This window comes from Myripristis murdjan, chromosome 19 (assembly GCF_902150065.1).
Source record: "Myripristis murdjan chromosome 19, fMyrMur1.1, whole genome shotgun sequence".
NCBI lineage: Eukaryota > Metazoa > Chordata > Actinopteri > Holocentriformes > Holocentridae > Myripristis > Myripristis murdjan.
In genome coordinates this window covers 6,166,840-6,178,964 of record NC_043998.1, presented here as the reverse complement: position 1 = coordinate 6,178,964, position 12,125 = coordinate 6,166,840, and positions in this window count along the sequence as shown.

The following is a 12,125-nucleotide window of genomic DNA, read 5'->3' as shown; positions in this document are numbered from 1 at the left end:
TTTGACTAGCGTATCATATTTTCAGGACATGAAACTCCCTTTCCTTTCATGAATTTGTTGGCAAGAGTCAGAAAATGGTCACTGGGTTGTTTAAAAGTGAATATCTTAATGCAGGGAAAAAAGTAATAATCCACAGGGAAACTAAATGCACAAGCATTCCTCTCACTGAGCCTCAATTATTAACATTGGCACTTGTAGGAACTACCTGTCAGGTGGTTTCCAGCACACCCGTTCATCCACCAAAATATTTACTCAGCCCAAACACAGCGCCAGAATTGTGTGTCACCCACGCTGTGTTGCCTGGGGACATCACCCTAAACCTTATCGTCTCCTCTCAGTTCACCACCTCTGCCATCCGCCGTCACTTCCGTTCTGCAGAATCAGACACACACTTGGGTAGATACATAGCCAGGGAGTGGACAGAGCAAACAGCACTGTGGATTTTTCCTGATTTCCCTTTCTCTCTCTCTCTCTCTCTTTCTCTCTCTCTCTCTCTCTCTCTCTCTCTCTCTTTTCTTTTTTTTTTTTTTGATGTTGTCCTGTGTTTTGACCTGCCCAGATCACGCCATTCACATTAATGCTCACTGGAGGATGTGGCAGCATGTGATTTACTGTAAAAGCCTTCCAAAGTGAAAACAAAGAAGCTGCACATGTCCAGAAAAAGTATTCCATTGAGGAGGCTTTCCTTTTTGTACCCACTTAGAAAAGACGCACACAAGATTTTAAAACATGGTAAGCACCAAGGAAAAGTTCACATTTCTGAATAAAAATATGCTTTTCTCATTGGAGAATCATGTTCTTGAAAAGTTAATTGTAACAGCAATGCTGGTGCTTAGTAGTTTGGAAAAAAAAAAAAAACTCTTGCGCTTGCCAGACCTTAGATTAAGCCTACTGAGAACAGTAAAAGCATTATTTTACAAAAGCACATTACCATTTAATAATATTCCCAATTCAATTTAAAATGGTTTCCACATTCATTAAAATTATCTTAAATTAAGGGACACAAACTAAACAAGCTTTTTTAGTTTTATCTTGTTTTCATAAAGAATTCATGGTTCAATATGGTGTCCAGTAGTGGAGTGGTCTGTTGCGCATATTGCAATCTCAATCAAGTCAATCAATCACTCTATCTTTATCACACAATCCATTCCCATGTGAAACTGGATTCCAACCCAGATCAATTGGCACGACTGTCAAAACAGGTCTTCCAAAGATCTTAAATAACAAGTGCCTGAATGACCTATTTAGAACTGCCTGTGATTATGCAATGGCATGTGTAACAGGATAGCACAGGGAAAATGTTTTTATTGAGCCAGACCCACCCGTATCAGATGCACAATGCGTCTCAGTGTGGCATTATTGGCTTCAGGGCCACAGCAAGTTTTTTCACATGCACTGGGCCGGCAGGTTGGTCAAGCAAGCAATTTAATAGTTAATACTTCTGTCAGTGTGACTGAAGACGTGCCGTTCACTCTGATGTTTCCCTATCTAGGATTATAAATGAAGAGATAGCATGTATTTACCATGGGCCTTATTCATAAAATATCTTTATACAAGATTTAAATGGAACTCATTATCCATACATATGGTAGATATGGTAGGAGCTTGAAAATTACTCTGCTAACCATATTTATTTTTGTTCACACTCGCTGTGACTTCAGGGCTCCAGTAACAATGGGAATGGGAGTGATCACTTGGTATGTACCCTTTGTTTTATCAAAGATCTCAACCACATCTCCCACGAGAAAGTAGCAAGAGCGACACATGATACACCTGTTTTTAGCCCTGGAGGATTCCCTTGTATGATGTGTGTATGACAGGAATGTGTGGGAAACATGTTAGTAAAGGCTGCCATAACAAATCAACAACAAAACATGCACAATGTATTATGTAAGACGCCTGCTAACAGGAAATGGCTTGATTTACAAGCTATTATATACAGAGACACAGAAAAGTCAAATATAGATATACAGAAAAACGACATCACCTAATTAATTGTGCACTTTAATTAGATTGTTCAAAGTACTGTGTTATTCTATTCTGCCACCTCCAAACATTCCTTCCCCAGTGTTGCCAGTAAGGTGATTACTGGCTATCATTTCCTCTAGCTGTGGAAACCCATTTTCTGGGTCAATGGACCCCACCAAAGGACTGATTGAGTCTTAAAGGGGGCTCCCTCAAGCATGTGCTCGCTCTCCTTGTCCTCCAGACAATAGGCCCAACGCACCGGCCAAACAACAACGCCCTTGCAACACTGACGGGAAATGTTGGGCCATCAGAGCAATAGGGGGCTGAAGTCAACATCACATCCACTGGACTCCTGTTCCTATCAAAAGCCACCTCCATGGGTTGACTGTCGAACAACGTCAAACCATTTTGAACTCAGATGTTTTTGTTGTGATGTCTGCGTTGATGGAAGTCTCAGTCAACGTGGCTTATGCTTTGTCATCATGTTATCATGATGGAGCAATGTTAGGCAATGTTAGCAATGTTAGCCATTCATGGACATACAGGAAGAGCTGGACACTCAGGCCTGGGTGGACCTGCATAGTTTGGGTCAGGTTATGGTTCATTTCTTAATTTATTTCTCACATTTTTAGGACTGATGGGTTGAAAACAATATTCAAAAGTTGTTGATATTTACCTCTCCAGGTCAGTTTGTACAGAAATTTGTCAGAATTTGTCAGAATGAAAAAGCGCCATGGTTGAATTTGCAGGCCTGGGTAAAGCTCTACTAATGTTTTTTTTTTTTTTTTTTTTTTTTTTTGGTAAATGTCAATCTCTGGCTCATCTGCTCAGCACTTTGGCCTCAGAGCCACTCGTGCACGGTGTCAGTGAAGGCGGCAAGGAGTGGAGGAGTGGTGGAGGAGCGGAGGAGAGGAAGGGAGGGATCCATTGCTCCCTGTGTAACGAGATTCCCAGCTAATCAGTGACTTTCCTGCCTTATCTCTGCCATCAGGACACTCGGGAGGCCGAGTAACCCAGGACGAGCTGATGTCATGCTGAGACGGGTAAAGGGGTGGAGCGGGGGGTGGGAGGGTTCAGCTGAGTGTGTGTGTGTGTGTGTGTGTGTGTGCATGAGAGAGATTGATTTGAGCATGTTAGTGAGATTTGTGTGTGTGTGTGTGTTTGTGTTTGTTTGAATGTGTGTGATATTGCCCACACAGAGATGCAGAGACAAGGATTTTAGTCAGTAAACCACATGAGGATGACTAACTGTGCCCATGGATAATATGATGTAACACAGGCAGGAGTGGAGAAATGTGTGTGTGTGTGTGTGTGTGTGTGTGTGTGTACATTCCAGCTCTCCACTTAGGCAGAAAAGGACACGTTTTTGCAGTAAACCTGTGTAGGAACACACAAACCATCCACAGTTGTGTTCAGCAACACTTCAGGAAGACATGGCTACACAGGCATACAGGCAGACAGTCAGACAGACAGACAGGCAGGCAAGCAGTAAGACAGGTAGACAGGCAGGTTGATAGACAGGCATGCAGGCACACAAGCAACATCTCCCTGATTGCCACAAGAGGTGTCCCTTACACTGCCCCACTCTGCAGTCAATGGAAAAATGATCTCACTCCTTCAAACACCACTGACTTCATCCTCTGATGTTCAGCCGAGCAAGGGCTGACATCAGTGCCGCTATACCTGAGCAGAGCAAATATAGCATGACATTACAAGGGAGTGGTCACTTGGTATTGCCCGCTATAGGGGCCGGAGTTTTCTCAATGGAATAGTGTTTTTATTATGTCACGCTGTACGGCGCTATACCCTGTTGAGGAGGTCTGAGAAAACAAGGTGGGATGTTACACAAAACATCTGCTATGCGTGACGTTCATGTGATCAGCCAAACACATACCCTCTAACACCCGCCTCCCATTCCTCTAACATCCCGGTCAGGTTCTCAGCCTGCCTCCAAAGCACAAGGGATCATCACATCGGTGTGCATGTGTTGTCAGATGGCATGATAACCTCATACTGAGGATGTTCACATATGTTTCTTGGTCTCTCTGTTTACTTCTGCTGATGTGAAGCACTTTGCACCTATATTTTGCAAAGCGCTAGTTTCTTATAAATGACTTGTGCATATTGTTTTATTGGAGATCACGTGCATTGTAAGGAAAACTTCTATTTCCAGGGAGCGTAAAGACATTCACTCGACCGTTCAACTGTATGTTTAATTACATTGACAGTGTATGCACAGCCAGTCATCCACTGTTTGTAAGAATTAATTTTTAAGAGATTTTTTAATTATTGGACTTGACAAGTATTGGATACCTGATATTCCACACACAGAGCTGACACGGCTCTGCTCTTTGAAAACAATCATATGTGTTAAAAGGAATAGTAGATCCAAAAAAATTTCAAGATGGTTATTATCCACTCATCCTTACCCTCATTGAAACAGTGATGAAGGTTGTATATCCATAGCCCAGCTCTGTGTGCTAAAGTGGCTGGGAATTGGTTCTTTAGAGTTCAAAAAAGGCCAAAAATGACCACAGAATTACTCCAAACGGCACATGATGGCAAACAACTGCACCATGCATCCAAAACTTTAATATTTACCCCACTGTGGTCACTTTTTGACCTTTATGGAACTCAAAAGCACCATATCCTGACCACTGTAGTTCCTCTGGTCACTTAGTACTTTCATTTTTGATAGATACACATTAAATAAATGGTGACTTTACTTTATATTTTGTGACCTGATTTTTTCATAAAACATATTTTGGGAGCAGTGAATCATGCACTACCTTTTACTCCTGTGGTGAGACTTTGTAGGTGTCTAAATCTCACTATGCTGTACGTGCTTATACTGAGATACCAGCATTTATTAAAAGCAAACTGGAGCTTCCATAAATGCAGTGTTAATATCATTGACAGGGATCCAGTGTCTTTCAAAGGACACCATTCATTAGGGCCGCATTGCAGAAACCCACTGGCATTTCCACCCCCGAGGACACAGCTTATGGTAATAGCCCTTAAAGCCTGTCCACACAGCTACTGAGCTACCAGTCCCACATACCTGCTGCACCATCAAGGGCGGCCGTGCACATTCCAGGCCGAGTGAATGCCCAGATGGCACAGGATGGCACGGGTGCCAGTCTCACATAATTCTCCCCCTGTCCGCTGACTTCAAAGCCAGAGGCGAGTGCCAAGTATTTGCTACATGTGGGGCATTAGCTGGTTCTTACAGGTGCAAAAGGTCACCTTTCATCTTTTGATTTGGTGTTTTATTGTGTGCGTGTGTGTGGGTGCTGGTGAGTGGGAAAGTGAATGATGGTAGATATATAAAATTATATGGAGGCTATGTTTACATTTGCATTAAAATAGTCCATGAGATCACATTCAGAGGAGATAGTCTTTCAAATGATGGACAATATAAAGAACATGGAATGAAATGAGCTGCATTTATTGCACAACAGTAGATCTGTCTGTCCAGCTATCTATCTATTCATCCATTTATGCTGTCAATGATAAAAATGACAAACAAAACTCCTCTGAAAAGTCAATTTTTCACCATTAAAGCAAAAATAACTTCATTTTCTCATTGTCAGCTTTGCATTTTAAACTATCCCCTGGCTTTGAATTCAGTAGATTGACTAAATCCTTAGAAAAAAATAAGCAGTACTTACCACAAGGTATTATATGTCATTCAATTCCATTCCAAGTCATTTTTTTTTCTTCTTAGACATAAACATCCCATCAAATGTGTGATCAAACATGGCGAGACATCTGCGGTCAAGCTGAGTGACCTTACGTTATCAGGTCTCCCAGCACCGGAAAAACCCAAACTAAACACAACCACCCACTTGTTTAGACTTCCAAACAGGCCTGTGTGTTGTTTTGGTGGAAAGATCTGGGGGCATTGTTTACACCACAGAGTTTACAAGGATTCAAAGTCATTACAACCAGGAATCCAACAAAATTAGTCAGGCTGCCTTGTGAAAACAGTACAATACAGCTTTGCAAAACCATGAAACCCTAACAGAAAATGTGGAACAGGGGCCAGAATAGCTAAAATAACTTGCCATTAATCAGATTTTTGTTTGAAGTATGATTTAGTTCTAATTACTCCATTATGCTAAAACATCTTCATCTCCAGAATGCCAAACATCCATGCTATCTATGTATTCAGCCTTTGATTTGACAGAGGGAGTTTTGATTGAGTGTAGGCCGTACCCTGGGGCCAGCCCCTTGGTTTTCCCCTTGTATGGATAAACCATCTGCATCACTATAACTGACATAACATGGGATTTTGTTTTGTCCCCCCAAATTAGCATGGAAATGAAGTGGAAAATGGGATATAAATGGAAATGTGGGTGAAAGGGGCCTGGTGGCGACAATAGGAGCGTTTACACAAAACCGGTGCTGTGTGGGTAGAGAGAGAGTGAGAGGGAGAAAGAGAGAGAGAGACGCATCAACAAGGCTCCTCTGTGTCTTCTCCTTAAAGCCATCCTGCTTTTAGAACAAAACAATGTCTCCCACAACACCCTATGGTCCTCCCGCCTTGCCCTTGGCCAGTGATAGAGGCCTGGGTTGTGTGTGTGTGTGTGTGTGTGTGTGTGTGTGGATATGCATACGCGTGCGTGCATACATCCATGTGTGTCCTACACTGCAAAACATGCTGGTCTAAATAAGTATTTCCATGTCATCTCACATATTGACACCTTCTCCTTTTGAAAACAAGTGAAAAACAGATGAGATCATTTCCCTTGTTTCAGCACAGCTCCGCTTCTTTCAGTAATTTTCTTCAAGCGAGGGCACTGCAAAAAATCTCCATCTTAACACATCATTAAGTCTCAGATTCAGTCTTATAATCTTGGTTTTTTTTTGTTTGTTTGTTTGTTTTAAATCTGCCAGTGGAATGAGATAATCACACTTGTTTCCAAAATTTCAGTGTCATTTTCCTGATACTATTTAGCTGATCTGCCTTATTCTGCCTCGCTGCAACATATTTATATTTGTTCTCAGAGGAAAATTCCTGAAACAAGTGAAACTGCGCTGGAAACAAATGTGGTTATGATACTGTTTTTCACTTGTTTAAAGAAAAAACAAGATTTAACACTGAACATGAGACTAAATGACTTGATGACTAAATGATGGAGATTTTTGCAATGTGACATTTTGAAACAATTGTCCCAATATTCCTCTCTCCAAGACACTGCCTCTTTCAATAAAATAGAAACTTTGTTAAAATGGATGTTTTGCAGTGTCTGTATATCTGCGTGTGTGGGAGAGTTTAGAGTCAGCTTTGTGTTTTATCTGGCAGCTCAGCTGGGCCAGTGCAGCTGCATGGCAGCTCCTTTTCTACAGGGCTACCAGTCAAAAACACCCCTATAAACACTATTGTGCTCACCTGATTGATCTTTCATAGGGCCGGGGCAGGCCAGACAGGCTGACTTTGGTGGGGAATGGCAAGGAATGGTCGGTGAGCAAACAAGCGAGCCAGTGTCTGCGGCAGAGGAGGTTGGGCCGCAGGTGGCTAGGAGGCACGCTTGGGTTGGCGCACTAGCCCTCTTCAGATGCCAACAGTGACATTTCCTGTCTATGCCTATACACAAGCAGGCATCCCAGCAACGGTGCCGTGTCCTGGGGGAATGAAGAACAGACCTCGGGCGGGTTTCACAGCACACACACCGCACCAGCCAGCCAGGGAGGGAGAGATGTATGGGAGTGCACCTACATGGACACACATGCATTAACCCCATGAACTCTGATTTTCCCATTATATTTCAAGTGGCTCCAATTTGCCAAAATGTACATATATAGGTTTGTATATGTAGATAGATTTAGATATAGATAATTTCTGTACCGGTATCTGCTTGTTGCAACACTTTATTGAAGCTACATGACACTTATATTGACTAAAATATATATTATATTTCAAGTGGCTCCAATTTGCCAAAATGTACATATGTATGTTTGTATATATAGATAGATTTAGATATAGATAATCTATGTATCTGCTTGTTGCAACACTTTATTGAAGCTACATGACACTTATATTGACTAAAATATATATTATATTTCAAGTGGCTCCAATTTGCCAAAATGTACATATGTATGTTTGTATATATAGATAGATTTAGATATAGATAATCTATGTATCTGCTTGTTGCAACACTTTATTGAAGCTACATGACACTTACATTGACTAAAATATTCAAGCCCAACATGCTTAGATGTATCATTTTATACACATTTCCTAGAACATATGTGGTATCTCTGAACCACTGAATCTCCCCTAGACATTAAAATACATTTCTGTGGGTTGAACAAACACCCACTTTCTCTGTGACACACTAAATAAAAGTCCCTTTCTCTGTCATTTTTTTGTCTCTACACACACACTCTCTCACGTACACACACCTCCACCGAAGCTCATCTGTTGCTGAGGACAGGCAGGGCTTAACTGAGGCGAGCCCGGCCTGTCTGAACCTCTCTGCCAGGAATTCCACAGGGTTGGTGCATCGGTGGGAAATCACTGTGTGTGTCTCTGTGGTCTAAATGCAGCAGGCAGCGACAGTCCCCTGCACCAGCCCCGGCAGCACAACGCCAGATGGTGTAAATCAGAATCCCGCAACAGTCTCCTAACTAACAACCAATCATGTCAACACAAGTGACCTACAAATCATCTTTAGCTGCCTTGGGAGCCCTGGGGGGTTCAAATATGTTCGCTGTTCAGGTGCCATCTCTCTCATAACAGACACCAGTGCATGTCTGTTTAGAGCAGCTGTCCAAGAGCCACATGATATGTAGTTTAGCTCCTTCAGCAATGGGATCCCTCCTGAAAAGCTGCAGTTTCAAATACTCGCCCATTTGACCTTTATTGGAAGAGGTTTTGCCTTTGAAAAAAATTAGCTGGTAAAAGTGTTTAGTGTTTTTTTTTTTTTTTTTTTTTTTTTTCTGGAGAGAATGGATCGGTGCAAATCAGGTGTCTGGAGTTTAGTTCAGGCAGTCCTCAGGGTGCACATTGGACAGCCTGGCACAGTAAAGATGTGAGAAGTCAGAGACAGCACAGGCAGCTCAGATTCTTTTAGGTCACCCCGGTGAAGAAGATAGAACCGGTTAATCTCTGGCGTCACACACACACACACAGACAAAGTTACAAAGACATGTGCAACACACACACCCTGCCCCTTGTTTCACACAATGACTGTTTGCATTAGGAATCATTTTCCAGTTGACATGGCATGTGAGAGCAAGCTGCTCTTCCTCGGAAGCCCGTTCCCCACTCCAAACAACCAGGGCTCCCTGTCTTGTCTGGCCGCCGCCTGCAGCCTGACAGTATGTCCTGTTTGTTTTAATGGCCCTCGGATGCCCAGTGTCCATGATGAGAGCTAACATCATCCATGTACAGCAGATGTCCCATGGCATTAATATAATGGATGCCAGCCTTATCTCTGGTTTGTATTGTCAATGAAGTCATACAGTATGAATCATTCAGAATATCACATTTTCTAACTTAAAGAACTTTTGAACTAAATTAAATTCAACATTTTTCAGTCCCGGAACTTCATGATAGACGAGTATCCAAGGTTGCTTTTTGGTGAATGAATCTTGATAAGACAATGTTTTGATGTGGAGATATGATGTATTAAATGAATATGCTTACTTCTGTACTGAAATAAAACAGTATTTTAGCCACTTCAGCCCTGCCAGTCTCATACATGGGTTCATCACTGCTGCACAGCCAAGCTTCATTCAAACCCACAGAAATTTATTTTAAATTCTACTGAAGATCCAAAGGTTTAAAAAGACACCAAACATGTCCTGCTGAAATACAGGGAAATGTGTATAAACCGATGCAGAGGACATGTATATATTTTCTAGCTGATGTAATAGTGCAGCCATAAAACTAGAGCAATGGTTTGAATATTGCACTCAGTATAGGTTTGATGTAACTTCAGGGAAACATTAATATAGAATATGTATGTGGCACTTTCATACAAAATGGAGGGATTTTTTTCTTTTCGAAGCCACTTAAGGGGAAGTGTAAGGAAAAATCCGAATTTAAGCAGTTAGAAATCTAGCAAGGATATATAATTTCAAGTGATTCATATGACGGGCAAATGATTCACATGATCATATGATGGGCAAATGATTCATATGATGGCAGACATGGACTGAGTATAGCCCATATGGTTTGGTTTGGACATGATTTGGCAAAGCAAGGCATAACTTGTTATTGGAATTCATTACATTCCCAGTAGGGGTGAGGCTAAATGAACACTATGGACGGCTGCTTGACCCAGCAGGGCAAGCTGCTGTCTCACTGCCATTAGAGAAGCCAAGAGGTTACAACCAGCAACATAGTGGCTGAGAAACCCATGTAACATAAAATAACTTAGAGCAGGCATCTCATGGTGAGAAGAGTCAGACTGATGTAGATTTAGTGGGGAAAATGTCTCTTCTGAAACTGAAATTTTATTATTACCACAGCTACAGTATGTTGTATTTGCTTGATGATTGCCAAATGGAGATTATATTTCACACCGCATTTACCAGCACAATACAATAAAACAGAATCACAATAGTATCAAGAATTGGTAGAAATTGGCCCAGTATAAAGCTTACTCAAACCTTAGTCTGAAAATAAAAGGCCTACCAAAGTTACAAATAAATGAGAATTGTTGTTTTTTTATTAACATTTTACATGCATCACAAATCTAATTTGCACTGCACCAAGCAGCATATCAAAGTAAATGAACATAATAAAGTGTAGCATATTAGAGAATAAGTGATATTGTGCAAGGCCAGACTTAGTTCAATTAGGTGTGTGGTGTGAGAGTGGCTGGGTGTTTTCTTCATGGATGGTGCTTCCAGTAAATCCCTGTGTGATGCCCTTGTGTTGTCAGAGATCTTCACTCGTTTATCAGTCACCATCGGCCTTATCAGGAGCGAGAGAGGAGAGGAAGAAGCTCCAGAGAGAGGAAGAGAGGAAAGACGACGGAGGTGTTGTCGACGAGCCTTCCACACTCCACCATCCCCCACAGATAACCCTGCATCTGTCCCTCGTTCCTCTTTCTATTCTTTTTTTCCTCTCACCCTTTCGCTCATCTTTCTCATTACTTCCGTACATGTTTTCTTTCCTTCCCTTTCTTTTCATTTCCCCCCTTTTCTTTATTTATTGTCTTTCTTTTTATGTTTTTTTTTTATCTCTTTCCTTGTCTTTCATCCATGGGACTGTTTCACTCTTTCCACATATTTCTTTCCCTCTGCCCCCATTTCTTGTTTTTTAACCGTTGCCTCTCCATTTCTCTCTTACAAAACACTACACCACTGTTTTTCACTCTCTCTCTCTCTCTCTCTCTCTCTCTCTCTCTCTCTCTCATACACGCGCATACATCTCACTCCATCTCTCCACAACGAGAACAGCTGAGGCTATAATATCATTTCACTCACCCATCAAGCACAGCCCATTTTGATCAATAAGCACTTCCAGTACACTCCACAGCACCACACTGAACTTAAAATGTCTCCCTTCTGTCTCTGTCTGTACTTATCACTCTGCTGACACAGCCGTATTAGACCCAGAGGTGGATGACTACAATAGATTTTACAGTGCATTTTAGGGTTTATAATGTGTGTGTGTGTGTGTGTGTGTGAGTGTGTGTGTCTGCACTGTAAATGGAAGACATGAGCGCAGCCACTGCCTGTTTTTATCCTCACTGCAATTCATCTTAGAGAATCCAAATAAAATCTAAATCATATTTATATATATTTACAACATGACAGCAAGTTAATTTGTGCTTTGACCCAGTAACAGTGTAAAAATATGTATATGTGATCCCAGTGTATAGTATGGGCGAAGGCGGTTTTCTTTTCTCCAGTAATTTTATATTAAAAATCTCACCTTTACAAAAAAAAAATGTGAAAACCCATATAAGTTTACAAAAAAAAAAAAAAAAAAAAAAAAATCAAAGTCTATGTACTATTTGGGCACTTGGGGTTTTTATTTTTTTTTTTAAATACATTTTCATATTTGAAAGATATGAAAATTTCAATTCATGGTGTTCACATTCATAGTGTTTTGTGTGTGTGTGTGTGTGTGTGTACGTGTGTGTGTGTGTACGTGTTTATTTATTTTTTTAGTTATGTGACTTTTTTTTCTTTAT